Source organism: Orcinus orca, chromosome 3 (genome assembly GCF_937001465.1).
Source record: "Orcinus orca chromosome 3, mOrcOrc1.1, whole genome shotgun sequence".
Taxonomy (NCBI): Eukaryota; Metazoa; Chordata; class Mammalia; order Artiodactyla; family Delphinidae; genus Orcinus; species Orcinus orca.
In genome coordinates this window covers 138,788,956-138,812,385 of record NC_064561.1, presented here as the reverse complement: position 1 = coordinate 138,812,385, position 23,430 = coordinate 138,788,956, and the positions used below count along the sequence as shown (strand labels likewise).

General features: G+C 36.7%; 1 protein-coding gene and 1 non-coding gene across 7 annotated transcripts in view; one reads left to right on the top strand and one right to left on the bottom strand.

Moving 5' to 3' along the window:
• PDE4D (phosphodiesterase 4D) overlaps window positions 1-23,430 on the bottom strand; it is a 1,454,760-nt gene that overhangs the window by 603,624 nt on the left and 827,706 nt on the right. The window lies entirely within an intron of this gene.
• Window positions 16,454-16,526, top strand: TRNAG-CCC (transfer RNA glycine (anticodon CCC)). The gene has a single exon. It is a non-coding gene; the product is annotated as a tRNA-Gly (tRNA).

Below are 23,430 nucleotides of genomic sequence, written 5' to 3'. Positions count from 1 at the left end.
AACTCCTTTCACCAGTTGTATAAGACTCTTATCCTTCTGTCCTAGCTTGTACTGTTACCCTCAGTACAATTTTAATCATGGTGACAATTTCTTCGTATTCATTTCCACCTCACTTTGGAAAGCCAAAGTCATGGAGATGGTCACCTCCAACTCTGCCTTCCGATACTTTAAGCTCTGCAGTTCCCCCTCCATCTCCAAGACTTAAAACACTATCACAATTTGCATCTCTAATGAAATCTGTTATTTTCCTATTTAAACTTCCTAGCTCACTCTGAACTTGATATATACCTTCATGAGAATAACCAGATTCCCCAGAGCTCCTATCTCTGACTTTTTATAAACCTCGATGCCCATTGCTTTCTCTGTACATTTCAGGCTGTATTATTATTATTAACCACATTAACTGGATGTTCCATGAATAGTGCTATTTACTTTTACCAGGAGTTCAGTGCCAGGACAGGAGTCCTATTATTCAACAATCTAGTAAAGAGCATTATATTACTTTTCAGTCCCCAACCTTACCTCATTTTCCTTTACTGTCAGTAGAAAATAATAATAATAGCTAACATTTCTAAACATTTATAATATGGTATGTACTATTCTAAGCATGATATATGTGTTACATCATTTAATATTCACATGGGCTGTGTTCTTTTGGCCCTACTATTTTTTGTCACTTTAGAGAAGAAGAAATATATATAAAATGGTCTCAATAAAATGAAAGGATAGAAGCTACTTTACATGAACTGGCTTAACATCGCTCATGTGAAACCACTACTCGTCCTCTTTCCTTTTCCTGTAAAGGAGAAAAAAGGTTTCCCCTTTCCAAAGTAAATCAATCCATGCATGCTCTTAATTCTACCTTTGAGGATCTTTCTCTTGACTCCATCCACACTTTCATCCTTCGGCACCTTCTCTTTCTCTTTCTTTGGCACATTCATTTCTCTCCCTTCCTTCACATGCCTCTGTCCGTACTCACAGAGTGTCTTTCCACTCAACCTACAAATTCTCATTTAAAAACCAAAAATTCCTCTCTCAAATTTGCCTAATTTTTTCTCCAGTCTCCTCCCTTTCCTTTCTTACCCCTTCAAACTTTGTGAAACTGTGGCGGGGAAGTGCGGTACAGTGCAAAGCATGACCCCAAGCAGTGGTGAGGTAGGAAGCCATGGATGTATTGTGGCACAAATATAGTAGCATTCGGCTTTAATATGCAGCAAACTAAAATATCCAGACGGATTGATGCATAGAGGTATTATATGGCCTCTGCCTCTGGATCCAACCATCAAGATATTTAGCCTGTGTCTTAAAGTTAAGAATTACTTCATATAATTTTTCAATTACCTGGGCATTTCTTCATTTTACCTGGTAGTTCTTCATTTCGCAAATGATAAAACTCTCAGCATGCATTTAAGCCCTTACAATCTGATTTCTGTCTGTATCAGTTCTTATCCCTTTATTTCAATTCCTAAGAGATCATCATTTGACCAAATTTGATGGCTGTATTATTTGTCTTAGCATTTAAATATAAAGTGATGAGTCAACCCAACATTCACTCTATTTTATGTTCTTTCTATTGTTTATATTAACTGACAAGAATTGTACATCTTAATGCAGAATTCTAAGATAGCCCCCATTACCATCAGCCCTGGTATTACCCAATGATTATATTAAGTTACGTGGAAAAAGAAATTTTTGTGGCTGTAATTAAGGTTACTAGTCAGTTGACATTATGATAGAGAAATTTTCCAGAGTGTCTAAATTTGTGAGATCTTTGAAAGGAGATAGTTTTCTTTGGCTGGAAGAAATAGAGAAAGTCAGAGAGACTAGAAATGTGTGAAGGATTCAACAGGAGGGAGGTTCTCCAATGCTGAGATGGAGATGACCAATGGGGCAAGAACCTGAGTGGCCTCTAGAAGGCCACAGGAATCCCTGGCCAACAGACAGCAAGAAAAGAGGGACTTCAGTCCTATAACTGCAAGGAACTGAATTTTTCCAATGACAGGAATGAGTTTGGAAGGTGACCCTGAGCTCCAGATAAGAAACAGCTAGCCAGCACCTTGATTTCAGCCTTGTGAGACTCTAAGCAATTAACCCAGCCTTGCCAACCAGGATTTCTGACCTAAGAACTGTGAGATGTTATAGAAAAGAAAGAAGGAAATGGGTGTTGTTTTAAGCTACTAAGTTTGTGGTAATTTATTATGCAGCAATGAAAAATAAACACAGCCAAAAGCATCTGGATAATATATTGCTGCATCTTTTGTATCCATAGACAAGAGGAAGGAGTATCTCATAGCTTTGAAACATTAATTTGTATATTTTCTTTTAAAATAAAGTCTCACTTCAGGTTAAGTTGAAAAACAAAGGGATTTTGGCAACAGTCTCTTTAAAAAAATCAGCTGGACTACTATATTAGTCACAGATTCCTTAGAACATTCCAAAATAAGGTAATTTATTTAACTAATGGCTAGTGTCCTAATTTGTATTAAAATAATGTTTGTTGAATTCTATAAAGTCACAGTTGGATTCTGAAGTATTCAATGGGATGAGCTTCCATATCTCAAACACTCAAATAAATAATTTCTATTAGAAATAATTTTCTATTAGAAAATTAGATAGGCAAAACAAATCAGTAATGGGTAATGATGGATTTTGTTATTTACTGGCTGTTACATTACAGAACAAATGGGTGACTTAACTAGCTTCTTAATTTGGAGATTTTAATTATATAAATTTTGGTTAAACAAACTGAAAGTCTATAGTTTGTGAACATAGAAACAAAGGCTTTTTATAAAAGACACTTCTAAACTAAGATAAAAACACTATAAAAACATTAGTATTTTAATGGGGAAAGGATGAGCATTATTTTGTTTAGCTTTCATTGGTAAAAGCATATTAAGAACCAAATCTTGTCATTTGCAGCATGAGAATAAATATTCTGATTAAATAAATTAAGGTAATAACCTTAATGAGCAGTGAACTAAAATACCAAAATGCAGTGATGAGTGGAGACATTTTGAGAGCCTGTGAAGTATATGCTTCTATTGCTTCCTGTTCCTAAAACATAAATAAGATCTTTAGTCTACATCTTAAGAATTATTCCTTATAAATATTTTCCAACTTTGCTTTTTTTTTAGTGCTACAATCCACAAATGGTAAAGCTTCTGCTTCCTTTGAAAAACAGTCCAATAGACCCATTATAAAGTTTTATATTTTGCGTTTAATTTTTCACATTTCCCTTGTTCAGTTGCTTGAGAACAGTCTGCTCTACAACCACATTTAGGTGATTAAAAACTCAGTTACGTACTAAGAGTCTAGCCCCTCCAGCAGTGTTTTTCATTCTCTAGGATAAATATGCCTGGCTCACTTGAGGCAAGCAACGTTTCTCAGGAATTAAGTAATTCATTAAACTGGATGGTGATGAGTTTGGTCAGATCAATGCCATTACAGTAGGGAATACGCGGAGACCACCTATTCTTTTCAGGAAAGTCACCAAGCAGGTGGCGTGGATATTTTGCTACTGTTCAACTGAGGATTAACTGACAAAAACAAATTATTTTAAAAATCTAGGATTTCTTTTCCAAATAGGAGGATATTCTAAGTTCATTGTCATATACATTTAATATTTTATTCTTATCCAGGCACTGCATTTTATATAAACAATATGCTTTCTATTGCTTTCTAACTGCATTTTTCATTAATTATGCCCTCCCTCTCTCTCCATCCTTTTATTTAACATCACTGAATCCATCCTTAAGGAATATAGTCTGGGATTCAGAAATGTATTTGAAGGTGTGCTACTGACCTGAAGTATCAGACAGATTTTTATATGAAGCCAAAAGAGTTTTCATAAAACTTTTTGGTACAGATTGTTATTCATAGCAGAGGCTGAACAGGGCTGGTGAAAACCTGCATACTTCCTGGGGCTGCGGGAAGAACTGAGCCCACGCACAGATACCTGCTGGCTCCTGGCTAGCCACACCTGTGCCTGCATCCATTTGCTTGTTAAGCAAAGAGATAGCCCTGTTCTGTGTCCTTAAAGATTTTGTTTCTCAAAGAGCCATTTGTAAGTTTCATAAGCCAGAGTCTGTAGATTAATTATCTACACTTACCTCTTACTCATCTGAATAGCAAAGAGGAAAGGAATTAAAAGTAAAAATTGCTGTGGCACAATCCACAGCAATTATGTTAATGCGATTCTCAAGACAATCCCTTTAGAGCTTTTTAAATCTTCAAGTTATATATTTTGATTTAATAACTGAAGAAAAGAATGTTTGCAATATACCTGTACCATAAGGAAGAAAAGAGGAGCTGTTCAGTGACAGGAGAGAGCTACGACGCAGGGCAGTGTGGTCAGATTCTGTCAGGCAGCACTGGCTCAGTTCTGCATTGTCTCTGATACCCTCATCTATGCATCCATGGTTCTCTCTCCATGTCTGGCAATGTCCAATAGGATGCTCTGCAATAATGAAGATGTTCTATATCTGCACTGCCCATTATATGATGACCACTAGACACAACTGGCTATTTAAATTTAAATTTATTAAATTAAAATTTAGTTTATTTCACATGTGGCTAGTGACTACCAATTTGGATGGAGAATGACCCTATGTTTTAGTTATAGTGCTTATCATTTATTGAGCCCTGATCTTGAGCCAGAAAGTTTACCTTTTTTTTCCACAAATATTTATTGAGGGACTATTTTGTACCAGGCACATACTGTGTCCCAAGACAGAATGATTTATAAGACAGGTAAGGTCTAGGTCCCAGGCTAGTGTGAGAGAGTGAAAAAAAAAAATTATATAATTTACTTTGCCACAGTTATACATTTTATGTAGGGCAAGAGTATGAGTGTGTTGGGAAGGGCTAGAAGCATTTTTAGAAAAGATGGTCAAGCAAGATCTCTCTGAAAAAGTAACCTTTGAACAGTGTAATGGGTTGAAATTCAGATGCTGGAGTCCTCACCCTCTGGTACCTTAGAATGTGACCTTATTTGGAATTAGGGTTGTTGCCGATGTAATTAGTTAAGATGAGGTCATACTGGAGGATGGTGGGCCCTAATCCATTATGACTGGTGTCCTTATGAAAAAGAAAGATTTGGACACAGAACGAGGTACAGAGGAAAGACAAAAACACAGGGAGAACACCATCTACCAGATAAAGAGGGGCCTGGAAGAGATCTCCCCTCACAGCCCTCAGAAGGAACCAACCCTGCCAACACCTTGATCTCAGACTTCTTGCTTCCAGAATAATGAGACACTAATTTCTGTTGTTTAAACAATCCCATCTGTGGTATTTTGTTACAGCAGTCCTAGCTAACTAATACAAGTAGACATAGATGGATAAGCTGTGTGAATTGTGCATGTCCTTTAATCCTCAAACCTATCCTATGGGTTAGGCATTGGGGTCCTCATTCATCAGATGAGGCTATTCACCTTAAAGAGATTAAGTAATTTCACTGAGGAAGTTTTGCTGCTCTGTGGCAGAGTCCAGACAGAAATCTGAGTTGGCCTGACTGCTGCACCCGAATGTCCTCTTGATATTACTCTCTTTGACTGGTTTGACTCATCTTTTCCTGACTCCACACATATCTGTTTCAATGCAAACTAAAAAATTAATTTTGTCTGTAAATAACATTACCCTATATAATAATGACTATAATGTAGTGTTTTGCTTAAAATAAAATGTTAAAATTTAGCAGAAATGTCTTATTTGGTTTTTTTGTTTAAAACAAATTCTATGTTTAATTCCCTTAATAATATATAAATCTTGGTCTTTGGAGTATGGATATGGCTATATCTATCCATCTGTTACATACATATACATACTATATATATGTACTTACATATACATACAGTACATGTTTAGCCTATTGTATATTTTAGGTAAATTTAAGTAGCGTTATGTAAAATGCACAATCTTCTTCTCAGTCTTTTCCCCCACTACTTTCCCTTGTCTTTCATGTGTAAGAGTTGATACTCTTTTATTACCTGTTCAGAAGACAACAAATTGTTCAAAGTCTTATTTCCATGAGGACAGATGATTTGCTTATTAATGAACAAGGGTGCACATTCACAGACCCTCACCTTTGTCAAAGAAGCTTTGACATTCTCTTCTGGAGAGTATGAAAGTTCACTTCTGAAAATATAAGCTCAACACTTGCCCTCCTGGGAATGGACGGCAGAGAGCTCTTAGGAGAACAGTCCATGATTTGGTTTGCTCAGTTGATGAAAAGAAACCATTTCAGTGGGCAGAAATGTTTATCCAAATGAGAAAGGCTTTTTAGAAATGTTCTAAATATGGCCTGACTTTAATCAAGCAATGCCATCTGTTCCGTGAGTGGCAAGGTCACAACTTTTATAAAAGGAATAGCAACCAATGCCAGAAATGAACATATAGAAATACAACCGCTGCCTATACTAAATATGCCTACCTATAATCTAGGAGGTAGATATAGATATAGGTATAGATTAGCTATAGATAGAGATATATCAATTAGCTTCAGTATGACCTTCACAGGAAGTACTTTGTCCTAGTCCTATTGTAGAACTTTGTTGAGTCATTGATCTTTCCTGAGATTCATTTAGAGTTTCTCTATGTCATGTTTATGGTGAGGATAAAATGAGATCATGTTTGTGATGGTACTTTGTGAACTGCAAAGTAAAATGCAAGCAAAAGGCATAATTTTTACTATCTATAAATAATGGCTCTTAGAAATATTAAAAATTATTTTAAAATATCAATACTTTTTGAGTACCAAGCACACTGTCAATCAATTTCCCTGGCATTACCTCATTTTATCTCACAATGACATGATCAATTATGTCCTATTACTATTGTCACTTTGCGGAGGAGGAAATGAGTGCTTTAATAGTTCAGGTGAGTTGCCTAAAGTTATCCAGCTAGTTAATTCTAGAAAGTGCGTTTGAGCCCAGACTGATCACACCCCACAGCCTATTTTCTTAATAACAGTCCCTCTCATCTCACCATATCCCCTTAAAAAAGGAGGTTTTTATTGTCGCTTATTTGGCTTTTTTTTACTATTGAGATAATTACTTTACTTTTGATTTTGGTCAAAAAGATTTTAACATACATTGATAATTTTTAAAATTCTAAAGCAAAACTAATAAAGTTTGAGTAATAGATATAATACATACAGCTATCTATAACAGAAAAAAAATCAATACTTATGTTCAAAGACCTAAATACTATTTACCATGGAGTATTTTACAATCCTACTCTTCTATACATTTGAAAGACCTATCTTTCATATATAGTAAGTCACCATGGAAATAGCAAAAGTGCCAGTATTAACTATTTAGCTGTCTTTTTCAGAATCCTCCATTAATCTTTGTGTGTAGATATTTATACCAATAAATAGTAGATACTACTTAATGTCATTACTCATCTCTATTATATTTCATAACATAAAAGAGAAATGGGGTGTGGAGAGGGGCAGAAGGAAAACATCATATCAATAGAAAGTGAAGTGATTTGAGAAGAGATTAAGGTTTAATCAGTGACAATGATTAAGATATTTGCTATGAGGCAACTGATTATTAAAAAATGAAAAACCCTTAACATACCACACTACGTAGACTTTAATAACGGCATTTCTGTAAAAACAATGAACAGTCCCACCAGTGTCAAAACATATGCAAATTGAAAAGCTACAGTGTGTGTGTGTGTGTGTGTGCGTGCGTGCGTGCGTGCGCGCGCGTGCACGCGAGCGCACGTGCCCACGGGCGCCTTAGTCTCAAAGCCTTCTGACAGAGCAAGGCTATATGCAACACCAGATCCCACTACTGTTTTGAAAAATTGATTATAAATGCCATTTAAGAGACAATGAATCAGCCAATATAAGTGTTTGAGGATAACTAGCTCCTATCAGGGGCCTTAGCTGAGTGACAAATATAGAACCAAACAAGAAAACAACAGGGTTTGTCTGCCCCTTCCTCTCTCCCCCAATCTTTACAGCATTATTTTTCTTTGGCCTTCAAAGATACACATGAATGTAGTTATTTTTTAAAGAAATATAAATAGAAAATACAATTATGAATAGATGGAGTAAACCATAGTGTATTGAGGACACCACGTGGTATTTCATGTGAGAGACTGTACAAAAATTTTTTGTGGAAAACATGGGGAAGATACAGGATGTCTCAAAGTCCCTGGTTTTCATAACTTTTAAGGCATTAGTGAATTTTTTTTACGGCATTTCACATTTGCTGTGCTGAGTTGTGGAAGTTGGGATGGTCACTGAAATTCTTACCAAAAGTATTACTTTTTATAAAGAACCACATAGGAGGGTTTTTGTTCTGTTTTAGTTTCATTTTGCTTTTGGTTTTGGGGGAAGTGGGACCAGAAAAATTCCTGCTGAATTCTACCACCAGAAATCTCTCTTTATAGTAAAATATATTCTCTACAATTTTATGAACATTTTTCAGTAATTTGATTTTTATAATTAATGATTTTTCAAATTATTCATTACAGATCTGTAGCACCATTTTAATGCTATTTTATAGTCTATTGGTAGAACCATTGGTATAACTGGTCCCCTCTTTGGGGTTCTTTCCCTTTTTCCTATTATAAACAATATTGAAGTGAACATATTTTTAACAGATATCTTGGCTCATTTATCTGAATACACCCTAAAGTTAAATTCCTATAGAGGAGAGAGAGTCTTGAGTTCTGGAAAGATAGTTGGTATTTTAGAATGATAGTTCTTGGTGGTGACAATTTGGGGGATGGATCCATTGGGGGAGAGAGGAGACCAAACACTGAGAAGCCTATAACCTAAACTCAGGCAGTGGCAACAGAAGCGCAAGTGATAAGAGCAGAAAAGACATTTAGAAGGTGGAATTGACAGATTGTGGAGACTGATCCATATGGGGCAGAGGAGAGATTTCAGAAGAGAGAAGAGTCAAGGGTGGCCTGAAGGCTTCTAGCCTGAACAACTGGGGAGAAGATAATGAGCTCCAAATTGAACATGCTCTGTTTGAGGTGGCTTCAAGGCATCCTGGTAGAAACAGTCAATGGGCAGAGCACAGGTAGAGCTATAATAGGATCCTATGACAGAGACCTGCTCAGATCTATACATGTAAGACGAAAGCAATAAAATCTAGTTTTATTTTACGATACTCACTCTGCTATCACGTGCCCATCTGCTTGCTCCCATTACCTTCTCCTTTCACCCCTCAAATTTTAAAAATATAATGAGTATGTGGTGGGATAGGGATTACACATCAAAGTTTCTTTTTGTTGTTGTCCAAAGTTACTGAATTTGATAACAGATTTTTTTGGTTTTATTTTTAAACATTAACACCTCAGCTTTAAAGAATAGCTTTGATCTCACAATGGACGATGCTGATTGAGGAAGGAAAACAATTGTAGACTTAAAATCAGAGTGCATCTGGAACCAAAAACATTGTTGGAAGGTAGAATTATATTTTGAAAAATACTTACACTTGCATCAAGACATTTTTACCATAACTTTAAAAGGTGTGTATGTTTTTATTACAAATTTACCAATTGGAGAAAACTGAGGTTCTGAAAAGCTAAATAATTTTTCTGCGTTTCACAGCTGATAAATATCAAAGTTGGGACTTGAACCCTGCCCTTCAGACTCCAACAGCAGAGTTTTTCCCACTATCTTTCAACTGCATCATTTTTTTCTTTACGGCCTTTCTCCACTTTCTCTTTCTCCTCCTTCTAATCATGAAACTTTAAGTTGTTAATTCAAAGTTTATCTCATTCTTACGGCATGGAAACTTTCAAGTCATTTCATGAAAATTGATAGAAGTCTTGCCTTTGTACTGCACAGCTGAGCCGATGCACAAGACTTTCAGTCTGTTCTCACTATGGAAACTCAGCCTGCTGCCCCACTGGGACAAACTGGAAGCCCTGGCTGACTCACAGCCCTGTGGATATTACTTGGAACCCTTTCCTAGTAACCTGTTCTTCTCTTGTACTCTTCAGTGACCTTCGACTCCATAAATCCTGCCTGATAAGTATGGGTGCAACTCAAGCTCATACTGCTTTTTGGAATCATTAAATAGTCACTTCTTGTACTAAAAGGAAAGATTTTTAAGTCTGCCTCTTTCTCAATACTGAAAAATCTCTAAAAATTTATTATAAGGCCATTATCATTCTTTAACTACATGGATGAGGTTTAAAGCCATCCTGTACCTCTCTCTTGCTTTCTCTTCTTCATTCCCAGAGATTTATAGATTATGATTCCCATATAATGCCACCCAGAAGTCATTTTTATTCAGGGTTTTTTTTAGACTGAGTCTGATTCAGAACCACTTATTTTATTGGTTCAGTTTTTTTCATCTTGAAGGTGAAAGTGACTTTCTTTGGCTTCCCCATTTATTTTAGAAAGCCATTGTAACTGTGACAGGAGAAATTTAACCAAGATGACACACAAAAATATTCTGATCAGGGGGCTTCCCTGGTGGCGCAGTGGTTGAGAGGCCGCCTGCCGATGCAGGGGACACGGGTTCGTGCCCCGGTACGGGAAGATCCCACATGCCGCAGAGCGGCTGGGCCCGTGAGCCATGGCCGCTGAACTTGCGCGTCTGGAGCCTGTGCTCCGCAACGGGAGAGGCCACAACAGTGAGAGGCCCGCGGACCACAAAAAAAATTCTGATCAAACTCAATTCTTATTTTCAAACTCAATTCTCATTTTGGGTAGAATGCTTGGTGTCACTTTTTAAAATAACAGCTTTATTGAGCCGCGACTGAGATACAATGAGCTGCACATATTTAAAGTGTACAAGTTGACAAGTTTTGCCATATGCATATCCCCACAAAAACATAACCACAAGCAGGGTAATGAACACATCCATCATTCCTAAAAGTTCCCTTAGGTTCCTTCTGAATCCCTCTTCCCTCCACACCCCTGTACTCCCTTTGCAGAAGGCATACCATATTCAGACATCAAACCATCTCCAACTTCTCTATAAACTCAATTTTATTTTAATAAAAAATATAACAAGATTCCTTTACGATGTGACAAAATTATCCAAGGGGGAAAAAGGAACCTTTAAGAAGATTTGTTACAAATTAGAAAATAAGATGAACATGCCAATATATAATAAAACTAGGCAAAGTACATAGGCAAAGAAGCCCCCTCCTCCCCAGAAGGCTGAAAAACAAGTTGAAATCGAACTATTAATTAAAGAAATGACAATTAAAATAACAGAGGTATTCATTTATATTGATCTTTTGGGCAAAGATCCCAAAGATAAAAATAATGCTAAAGGTTGGAGAGGGTTTTTGAAAGGAGACAGTAATATATCGATGGAAAAAAAGGACAGATTTCTGGAGGGTAATTTGGTTAGAACTATTGTAATACTAAATGGACATTATTTTTGATATAGCAACTGTCTACAAATTAATACTAAGGAAATAAACAAGTGAACAATATCGACAAGTTAGGAGCAACATCGATGTTTGTTAGCAAATTGGTTAAATCGAGGCGATGGAGCTGGGAATGTGCGGAGGTCAGGGCAGGTGGAGTTTGCTGAGCAGAGCGACAGAGGGGCCCCCAGACAGAGAATTTCGACGTCCCCAGTGGCTCCCCTCCACTCTTCAGCTGAGCATCCATCAGCTGGGTTGGTGGGCTTTCTAGCAAAGGGCAGGAGGCAGGGACAACAAAGGGGCAAGAGAAAACTTTTAGGGGTAATATCTAGGTTTGTTGTACTGATTTTAGTAATTTTCTCACAGACGTATATATACATCAAAATTTGTCACATTGTATGCTTTAAATACATGCAGTATATTGTATATGGTTTTATCTCAATGGAGTTTTTAAAATAATTTTGTAAAGAAAAATTAATGTGATTTAAAATGGACTGCTGGGGTAGCATATTGTTAAAATTAACTCTTTTCATATACACCATGCAACTTAGCATCAATTTACATCTCTTCATGCTATCCCAATACATTGTAAGAAAGCAAGTGAGGATGCTACCAAAACATCTCTATAATTTGTAACCAGATGTAGCAAATTCTTTTTTTTTAACATCTTTATTGGAGTATAATTGCTTTACAATGGTGTGCTAGTTTCTGCTTTATAACAAAGTGAATCAGCTATACATATACATATATCCCCATATCCCCTCCCTCTTGCATCTCCCTCCCACCCTCCCTCTCCCACACCTCTAGGTGGTCACAAAGAACCGAGCTGATCTCTCTGTGCTATGCGGCTGCTTCCCACAAGCTATCTGTTTTACATTTGGTAAAATTTTGGTGGTTTTCTTTATTGGATCAAAGTCTTCCTAACATGTGGCTATTTAATCATGACTTATCACTCTAACAAACGATAATTCACTAATAACATACAAAGCCATAGACCAGAGTTTGCCCACCCTCTTCTCCCCATAATACTGATGATGCCTAGCATCTCTAGAAGATATATCAATGCTATTAACTCCAAGAGGGAAACGATTTCATGCCAAGATAGGTATAATCATTCAGGAAGCAAAGTCTAGGGAATTTAGAACAAGCTTTTGTTTCACTGAACATTAAGAGCTATTCTTCCAATAGGACATTTATAGGAAAATGGGAAAGCCAGGTGACCATATTCTATGGGGCTGGCCTGAGCTATATCTACATCATGGCTGGATGTTGCATGTTTGTTCCCTGAATCAGCAAATTATCATCAGGACAAAATTATCTATATTGACTGCTCTCAAACAAATTATTTGAGGTATAATATTATCTTGCAGCCAATTGTGGGGATTTGGGATACTGCATTGGTCTAAGTAATGTATTATTGATCTACAGTTAAACTGATCTGAAGGTCAAACTTCTAGGATTTCTCTCAGTCTCACATTCTGAATCAATTACTGTCTTTTAGGAATGGCTATATTAGAGGTCCCTGACTCATCTTTAGCCAGAATAACAGGAATAAACCCAGTGTTACAGTATGTGGGCTGCAAATGCAACAAAATTAGTGCCTCTATATTTTGCCTTACAGATTGTTTCTGAATTATGGTCCTACAGTCAGGCTGCCTTGTTCACTTGAAGTTTCTATATTGAGAGAGAATTTAAATAACCCACTTGTTTACACTGAAACTTAGTCCAGAGGTTCTCATCAGCATTTATTTCAGGTTTTTCAGATGAACTACCCTGCCCATCAATATGTATGCTTATAGAATTTGTATTTCTTGTGTGTGTGTGTGTGTGTGTGTGTGTGTGTGTGTGTTTTAATCAGACAATGGTGAATTCTCAGCTTCTTGAGGACTAAAGGACAGTCCAGATCATAAATAGCATTTTCTACTCTCTGAATTAGGTTTACATCCTATTATCACATAATACCATTTGGTGTTTTAAAATAAACCAAGGGGAACGTTTCACATAAAGGTATTACTTCTTTCTATGCAGGTCATAATACTGGGAAACAAATGCACATTTAAAGCTTACTGGAGCCCAGCTATTTTTCCCCTTCAAAAGATTATGCTATTAAATGACTGAGGTGAATTAAAGTAGTATAAGTTGTGAAATTAAAAACTTCTAGAGGAGAATGCATGAAGAGAACTTCATTGAAATATCTGAGAAATGGTGGCTAAACTCTAGGAAAAATAGAACTACTTTTGTATAACTGTAAGGCCAACTTCTTTGTTTCCTTAGGCAATTTGCTGTGGTCTAGGTATTTTCCTGTCCACCAAAGAAGAGGGTTTATCATGAAGGGCAAAGTTTCAAGCCTCTTTCCAAGGCACTGGAAATACTGGGTTGACATATTCAGATGATTTGGGAATTTTGCAGAAGTAAGATATTTTAACTGTAGTCATTAAAAACGTCTACTCACTGATTTTTTCTATGCACTGATGCTTCCCCTTAGGTTGGGTGGCACTGGAGTGACTGTGGACCTTTTTGAGATCTGGCTAATTAAAAGTTGAACTAGAGATGCATTTAGTTCAGGTTTGGTGAGATTATTTGGTTGCTCTTAGTTTCTTCCCTGTATCCTTAGGTTACTGCTAGCTGTCCCACAATTGCATTGTCCTATCATTCTCTACATAGAAAACATTATAGAATCATGGTCATATGAAGAGACAATCAGAGAATACACAGCCAAAAACTATAAAGCACCCCCAAATCATAATTTTATAGATTTTTTGACGCCTGTGGAATTTGTCAGCGTTATTAAATTTGTAATTTGTCATGATTTCCTTTTTTAGTCTAAATAAGTATTCAGTTGTTACTTAATGTTGTATTTGTCTTAAAGTGGGCTCCCAGAGTTGTATAAAGGCTCAGGTGCCATACAGTCTGGACCCACCCCTTGTCAACCACAAAAGCCACCCTGAGATATGAAGAGGTAACTTCCTTTACACTATGACTAAACGATACAATGAATATGAATCTATTTGTTAAACACCAAATTATGATATTCAGCATTTTTAGGGACTGATTCTGGTGGTCACCCAGGAATATAATAGGCTTACTCCTATTGCCAAGCTAAAAATATATTAATTAATTAAGATGAAAAGATTGCCCCCCTTTCGTGACTGCACTGAAATAAAAATATTATATTCCTCATAATACATTCTGAATTTAATTTGCCTTACAAGTGCTGGATGTAAATGCATAGTTCTCCCGAAGTATATTTTAAAAATCGTTACACATAAAACCAAAGTTTATGTTCTCAATGTATAGCAATGTATTTTGACAATCCTCTGATTAAATATTCACAAGCATATATAAGTTAGGATTAAGATTGTGATGGGCTTTGTACATTTCTTACCAAAAGTGATAAAACTTGTAAACGACATATTCCACACATCTGTTGTACTTGTTCAGCCCCATAGCCCTTCCTACAGATTGCACACAGCTCAGCATCTCCACAGCCTTCAGGCCGAGATAGAAGTTTTCATCAGGTTCAGCAAATTATATAAATCACACATGACAAAAGACTGTTACAATAGAGCTGGTGTTACAGATCATTTTTGTATAATAATTTATAGGTTAATATTGGTAAACTAAGGTTAATATTATAAAAACACTGATCAAACCTTTATCTATAGCTAATAAGAATAGGATTATTATATTTAAAACTATGAATTTAGATATGCTGAATACACGTATGGGCCATGCTGTTATTTCCTGTCCTTTCCTTGTACATTATTTGTAAATATACATTGATAAATCTTATTTTTGAAGTTGGGGAATCTAAATTTTTTTTAAAAAATAAGGAAAACAGTGATTTCAAATACACCTATACCTGCATAAACATACCTGTAAAATATGCAGGTATTGTGACACATTTTAAAGAATTAAAATTTGTCTCAAGATGTATCTTCTACCATACCAATTATTTGTGCTGGCAATAACTGCAGATAAGACTGAAGAAGGTCAGAGCGGAGGGTTTACAGAGAAAAAGTATCTTTAATCCTTTTAATCATGAACATATTTTAAGAAAGCATTCAGAAGAAAAAGGCTGAAGCATAAGATTATACAAATGTGCGCACAATAAGAAACCCAATATTCTATAAAGATTTGAATTAAAATTAATTTAGGAAATAATTTGCCTTAAAAGGTTACTGAATGGAACTACTAAACACCTAACTTGTTAATACAATTTTATTTTTATATATCTTTTCAGGAAGAGATATATGTAAACTGAGGTTCAACCAAATCAGTGATTTTTAACCTGGAATCAGTACCTTGTAACGGTAACATGTATATGATCCCACTGGCACCTGTACCCCTAAAATTAAAGGCAAATTCTCCGTGTGATTATCAGTATACATATAGTTTCCAAGAGAGTGTTGCTAGATCTCATTGGATATTTAGAGGATTCCAGAACCCCTAAAAGAGTAAAAAACATAAACCTAATCTATTTTATTTTCCAACTGGAATAGAGCATTTTCATGGGGAAGAACGAAGAAAAGAAATGAATTTCTAAATGTGATAGTGATGTCCCGGTTCCACCCAGGCATCACAAGATAGGGAGAAAAATAAATTCCAAGATTTTGATAATGTCAAGGAACAAAGTGCTCAGGAGACATATCCACTGAACAATTCCCAAAGTGCTCATGTGTGAGCAATGTGAAAATTCTAAAAATACTGTTCAGTGACATCTCAATAATTCTTCAAACTCTCAGATTAAAAACCAGAGTCTTTTTACAAGTCAGTCTCAAACACAACTATATGTTACCCCTATGTTGTCAGAACCATTACATGACAATTTTAAATACTCTTTGAGCTTAGAGATACTTCAGTAACCAAAATAGTATGAATATGAGCTTTCAAATTCATTAAAGGACAAAGAGGATGATTAATTATTCATTTATTTTAAGGTTATAAAACACTGCCTTCAATATTAATGACCGGAGCAGTAAGTGACAGCAACGTTAGGCCTGACACTGACAGCAAGCCTGATTGTGAAGTCTGCTATGTAAGAGGTGAGGCAACAGCGTGGAATTTCTCAAAAAGTCTGTCACAAGGGACTTCCCTGGTGGTCCAGTGGTTAAGACTTTGCATTCCCAATGCAGGGGGCCCGGGTTCAATCCCTGGTCAGGGAACTAAATCCCGCATGCCTGCCACACTAAGAGTCTGCACGCGGCAACTGAAGATCCTGCATGCCGTGACTAAGACCCAGCACAGCCAAATAAAAAAAAGTCTGCCATGAGAGGAATTATTGAAGCAACTTGGACATCTAACCCCAAACAGATTCATTTAACGGAGGAGATGGTGGCTGTTCTCAGTTGTATTTTCAAGGCAAAGAGAGATCGTCAGAATTATTTCGGGTCTCTCAAGTGACATGCGATACCCAACAGGAGGTGGTAGGGAACCAGACTTCTTCAGCACAAAGAATACTTTTCTCAAGATGAGTCGTGAGCAACAAGGAAAGAGCTCGTCGTTGTAAGTTGGCTTTTTCCCTCCTGAAAAGACCATTTTAGGCATCAGGAATGTTCTGAGAGGGATTTCTGTGCTGAGCAGGGATCTGGGTTCTTGTATGTAGGGAAATCCCTGTCTCTAACTTAAATTCTGTGGTTCTATGATTTATTAAGAATAATTGTTTGCCACCGTAGAGCTTGCCACGGCCTGATAATAGGGCAGCTACCTAAAGATGGCCTTTAGATAGCAATCGGTGAATGCTACACGGGAGGCCAAGGACTAGAGATGTCAGTACAGAATAAGTTGTACACAAAATACAGAATTTTACTGCCAAATGCATTCATGAATTTTAAACCACAGCTCAATTACCTTCTTCTCTAAGAAGATATGAGGAAAAGATTAAAGCTCTTCAAGGCAAAAGCATTATATAAATCCAAAGCATTCTCATGCTCTGGAAATGCACTTGCATGTGGAAGTGTGGGCAAAGGGAGGACTCAGTAGTGATAAAGAAAAAGACGTCAGCAGGGGCAGAGTGGTGAATGGCCTTCGAAATAAGGATAAGTAATTCAAATTTGGCTAGCAAAGCAACTGGGAGCCAGTAGAAGGAATTGAAATGATGAGTAATGGGAACTTAGAAGATTAGAAAAGCGAGACAGATTACCTTGGGAGGCAGGATTTTGAAATGATTCAAGAGTGTAATGGCCGGAGAGGAGATTGCAGAATTGAGACAGGAAACCAAAAGACAAGGATGGATAGAGCTATTCCTGAATCAGGAGTAATACCTTCATGAAGATGGAGGAGGGAAGTTTGGAAATAACAAAAATGAGGCCTTTACTTAAGTTTGGGCATTTTATAGTGTTGATACCAGAAATGGCACATGGGTGCCACTTGCTTGGCATCTGTCAGGAAATGTTTGTTGCATAATTGAAGAAAAACATAGTTCTATTCTTATATAATCATTTAAAACCACCACTTTGAGAAACAAAGTTGACCATGAGATTAGAAAATGTTGATAGTTTATGCTACAGAGTTTCTTTTAAAGAACTGCTTAGACTTTTGCCTACAAGTTGACAAAGAGCATCTATTCTTTTTTTTTTTAATTATTGGAGCATAATTGCTTTACAATGGTGTGTTTCTGCTGTACAACAAAGTGAATCAGTTATACATATACATATGTTCCCATATCTCTTCCCTCTTGCGTCTCCCTCCCTCCCACCCTCCCTATCCCAGCCCTCTAGGTGGTCACAAAGCACTGAGCTGATCTCCCTGTGCTATGTGGCTGTTCCCCACTAGCTATCGATTTTATATTTGGTAGTGTATATATGTCCATGCCACTCTCTCACTTCATCCCAGCTTCCCCTTCCCCTTCCCCGTGTCCTCAAGTCCATTCTCTAGTAGGTCTGCGTCTTTATTCCCATCTTGCCCCTAGGTTATTCATGACCTTTCTTTTTTTCTTAGATTCCATATATACGTGTTAGCATACGGTATTTGTTTTTCTCTTTCTGATTTACTTCACTCTGTATGACAGACTCTAGGTCCATCCACCTCACTACAAATAATTTCGTTTCTTTTTATGGCTGAGTAGTATTCCATTGTATATATGTGCCACATCTTCTTTATCCATTCATCTGTCGATGGACACTTAGGTTGCTTCCATGTCCTGGCTATTGTAAATAGAGCTGCAATGAACATTGTGGTACATGACTCTTTTTGAATTATGGTTTCCTCAGGGTATATGCCCAGTAGTGGAATTTCTGGGTCATACGGCAATTCTATTTTTAGTTTGAATTCGTTCTTGATGTACAGGAGGTTTTACAAGAAAAGTACAGTCAACCTAACACTGCAAACAGCATGTAATTTCTAAGAGGGAAAAAATCCAGTACTTTCCCTCCCTCACTTTTTCAAATTAGATTCAGCAACATGATATTTACTCACATGCCTTCAGAACTAAGATTCACGGATTAGAAGAGTGGTTCAATTTAAGACACTTTTTCCTTTTGGTAAATCTAACACTTATGGTTGTTGAAAAAGCAATCACTCTTTCAGTCACGGAAAAGCCTCGGAAGCTGTTCTAATTCTCCTATTCTTTTTTTTTCTTGATTTTTTTTTTGATGTGGACCATTTTTTTTTAAGTTTTTATTGAATTTGTTACAATATTGCTTCTGGTTTTCTTTTTATGTTTTGGGTTTTTTGGCTGTGAGGCATGTGAGATCTTAGCTCCCTGACCAGGGATTGAACCTGCACCCCCTGCTTTGGAAGGCAAATTCTTAACCACGGGACCGCTAAGGAAGTCCCCACTCCTAATCTTTTGCTTGATACAAATTATGTCTGGAGGGAATTCATTCTAAGAGTTAATGCAATAAGGTGGCTGAAGATGCAGAAATCAGTTCCTTGAGTTATCTTTGTGTGTCTTCAAGGGCTGAATCTGTACTGTGCTGTATAGCCAGCAATTACAACTCTCCTGAATTGACTGAGGAGGGATCTTTAAAAAAAAAAAAAAAATTCATGAAAATCTTAGAAGACTTCACAGCCTTTAGCCAATATCCATTCTTAAGGGCCATTTAGGTGACACTTCTAAGTGCCTTGAAAGCAAATAGCATTGAAAACAACTTTAAAGACCTAAGAAGTTTTCCAGTTAGTAGTTTCTATGCTATGTTTAATGGTAAGGTTGTCTTATTGAAACGCCTTGCTAAAAAAATCAGCACTTAATAAACGATATCATTCTGTTGCCAATTCAATATACTGATTTTGCATATCCATTTACCAGCTTCTCCACCATTTGCTATTTTGTGGTGCTTCAAAACAATGCAATAGGTAAAAAAATCCAAAAAATAAACGTGGATAGTCGAAACAACAATGCAGCCCAAATGAATATGCCATAGGTTTTATTAAATGCTATTTTTATACCTTGGTTAGTAAATTTTTATTTTATAAAAAATTGTGGTTAAAATGAGAACAAAGCTTTTCAAATCAATGTACTGTTTCATTTGTTATCAACTTCTAATCCAGATAAGAAAAACCTTTGATGTCACATTTAGTGGACACTCAATAAATATGCTTTCCTTTTTTCTTCAGGACAAAGGAAAAAAATAATTTTATCTGGACCTTCCTCCTGACATTCCATCTGGCTGTCAGGATGCTAGCATCACATAGATAGGAACTGTCACAAGGGGTACTTGGGTCATCAGATATATGGAGCTAAGTTTTCCATGGAAAACATTTATGATTGTTGAGTTCAATAATAACTAATCCATGTCTTGACATTAAAAGATTAGTTGGACTCATAAAAATGATTATATCTTTTCCTTCCACATGATAACTCACAGCCTAGTCCTTTATTTTTGGAAAAACACTGGGTTGGGGGAGAGAAAGAAGGAAACAAAGGAATGAAAGAAGCAAGGAGTGTATCCACAAGGCATTTCCCAGCGCCTGCTGGTTCTAAAATAACTCACAATTCCTAGTGGATGCTGTCATGATAACCCCTTCAGGAATGAATGACTCACTTCTCTAGGTTTAGGAAGTGCTCTCAGTTGTCAGCCCTCTTTGTGAATTGTGTCAGCTAATGAGGGCCACCTTGTCCAAGCATCTAATATCAAGCAAACAAGAGGGTATAAAGGCCCAGCTCAGGAGTTGTTTAGGACAACTCTGAAGGCCCATCCCAGCTTCCATACTCTCTGCTGGGTCTGCTGAGGCCTTTTTTGAGACTGCACTGCAGAACAACTTTTCCTTCTCCCTCTTCTCCAGACCTGCTTTCTTCCCTCCCCTTCCATAGGTGGTGGTCCCAAAATTCTCTTTCTCAGAATCTGCTTCTCTGCTTCACAGAGTCTGTGAACCAATCGTTTTAGAACATCGTGGGTATATAGGTAGTCCCTGCCTCAGACCACTATTCTTTATAAGAGTTGGCTATTAACTTTGAAAACCACTGAAAAAAATGAACCCTAGAAGCCTTTCCAATTCTCCATATTTTCCATTCTGCCCATCTCCGCTGACAGGCCACATAAGCACTGATACATCCCAGCCTGGATTCTTTGTTTGCACAAAATGTTTGTGTTGTAAGCTCAGGGTATAAGCTTACAACAGTGGTAAGTACACTGAGTACACTAAGAGAACTCCCTCCTGCAAAACATATGAAACTCTTACAGCTAATACTGGTTAACTATTTAAAATAGATATCAAAGTTAACGTAATTAGGATGTGTACATTTCACTGTGGCTTTTTAACTTCCTTATGATTGTGTATTTGTTTGATAGTAGAGCTTTCAGGACTTTACTCTCTACCCATTTTTTTCTCCAGAAGAGCAATTATAAAACCTTGACTCCTCAAGCATTCTTCAAATCTCAACACTTCCATTAATTGCAAATCAGGAAACACTCATTTAAATATACCAATTCAGATCTGATTGTATGCTCATTTCTTTTTTACAAATTCCATCATGGAAACTGTCAGAGCTATAAATGCAGTTAACGTGGAACTGACAAACAAGAGATCCTGAATTCTCTTATTTGGTAAGCCAGTGATTCTTTCCATGCTGAGGAGGCAATTTAAATAGTGTTGCAAGGTACATAAACACCACTTATCTGGCTGTGCTTATTCAAAACAAATTCATGGATACTTAATCATAGTTATTAGAACTGAACTGTCACATTCCAGAAACATTTCAATGCAGAAAAAGACACTTCATAAAAATATCGGTTTTTATAAGTGAAAGATATTATCCCCCCTTTCAAAATTGAAGCTAATAAAATACATCTATTGGCTAGATTCACGTAGCTGCATATTGAGCTGACTATTCTTTAATTAAATGTTAAGCAAAAAAAAGGTTTTAAAAAGGCAGTAACTATATGTGAGAATGTAATAGGAGTATACATCTTACTCCTGAGAGATCATCTGAAACCATGGTGAATGTGATATTTGTATGTGGAAGTGGAATGGGGTGGAAATGTAAGACTAGAAGCAGAACATACTACTCTGGAGGATTGGAGATTCAGTTAGAAGTCACAGAAAGAGCAAAGAATGAGGGCATTCATACCTAAAAGACTTCCTATTAGCAATTAGGCCACAGAAGATTCACTCTAACTCTGTACTTTCCCGAATCTTGTCTAAGAAAGTACTTCAAAACCATGGAAGCAAAGAAAACAGTTACTTCAAATGTACACTCAACCGTAACTCTAAATTAATGAGTCACAAGAGCAATTTATGGGGAAAAAATAGAGAGGAGAGGGAGGGAGAGAGAGGCGAAAGGAGAAGGAGGAAGGGTAGGGTGAGAGGAGAGAGGACAGGAGGAGAAAAGAGAATGACGCTTCACATAGCATTCCTCCGTGCCTGCTGCTTGTAGAACATACTGCTGGATACTAAAACGCTGACGGTTGCTCATCTATTCCCTACTGCTGGACATTCACCCTTGATAAAAAAAGGCATCAGCTTACAGGCAGGTTTTGTGGTCTGGAATGCCTTGTTAGTATAACTGCCTCCTATCCTGTCTGTGTTTGTGGATTTGTAACAAGGAAGGTCAGGACGGGCTGCACCCAGAGCTATTGGTACAATAAATGGGGAGGGTTCACTTCTTAGAAAAATTGTTCTCTATTTTTTAACAGTTTTGTCAACATATAATTCAAATACCACACAATTCATCCATTTAAAGTATACAATTCAATGGCTTTAGTATATTCACAGGGTTGTACACCCAACCATAATTTTAAAATATTTTCATGACCCCACAAAAGAAATCTCTCACCCCTTAGCCATCAACCTCCAATCCCTCATGCCCCCCCCATCCCAGCCTTAAGTAATAATATATTTTCTGTCTCTATAGATTTGTCTATTATGAACCTTTTCTATGAATGGAATCATGTAATATACTGTTCTGGCTTCTTTCACTTAGCATGTTTTCAAGATTCATCCATGTAATCGTGTGAATTAGTACTGAATAACTTTTTATTGTCAAATAATATTCCATCGTATGGATATACCACACTTATTTATCCATTCATCAGTTAGTGAGCATTTGGAGAGTTTCTACTTTTAGGTTATTATGAATGATGCTGCTATGAACATTCATTTACTAGCTTTTGTGAGAACATATGTTTTCAATTCTTTGGGGTATATACATAGGAGCAGAATTGCTGGATCGCATGGTAATTCTACGCTTAACTATTTGAGGAATGGCTATGTTCCATATCATTTTCATCCTTTCTCATATATCTAAAAAATAAGGATCTGAAAAAGTCAATGTTAAGTTCTTCTATTATGGTGGAGTTTGCTGCCCTACATCTTAGAGCAAAGCTCCTAGTTAAAATGGGCTTTATTATTCCATGAATTAACATTGTCAAGTGTTTAATATGCTAGACATTCACTAGACATGGAATTATAACAGCATAAGTCTTTCTTCTTTTTGATACAACATACCATGTATTACCTATGAAAATTAACTTTAAAAATTCCTTGAAGATAGAAGCACATAGTAATAAATTTATTACAATCCCTTGCATGTTATATTGTTGTTCTGGAATTTCAACACAAAACATGTTGGAAAAATAACACCACTACTAATACAAATAGGCAATACCTTACATTTATGTAGCATTTTCC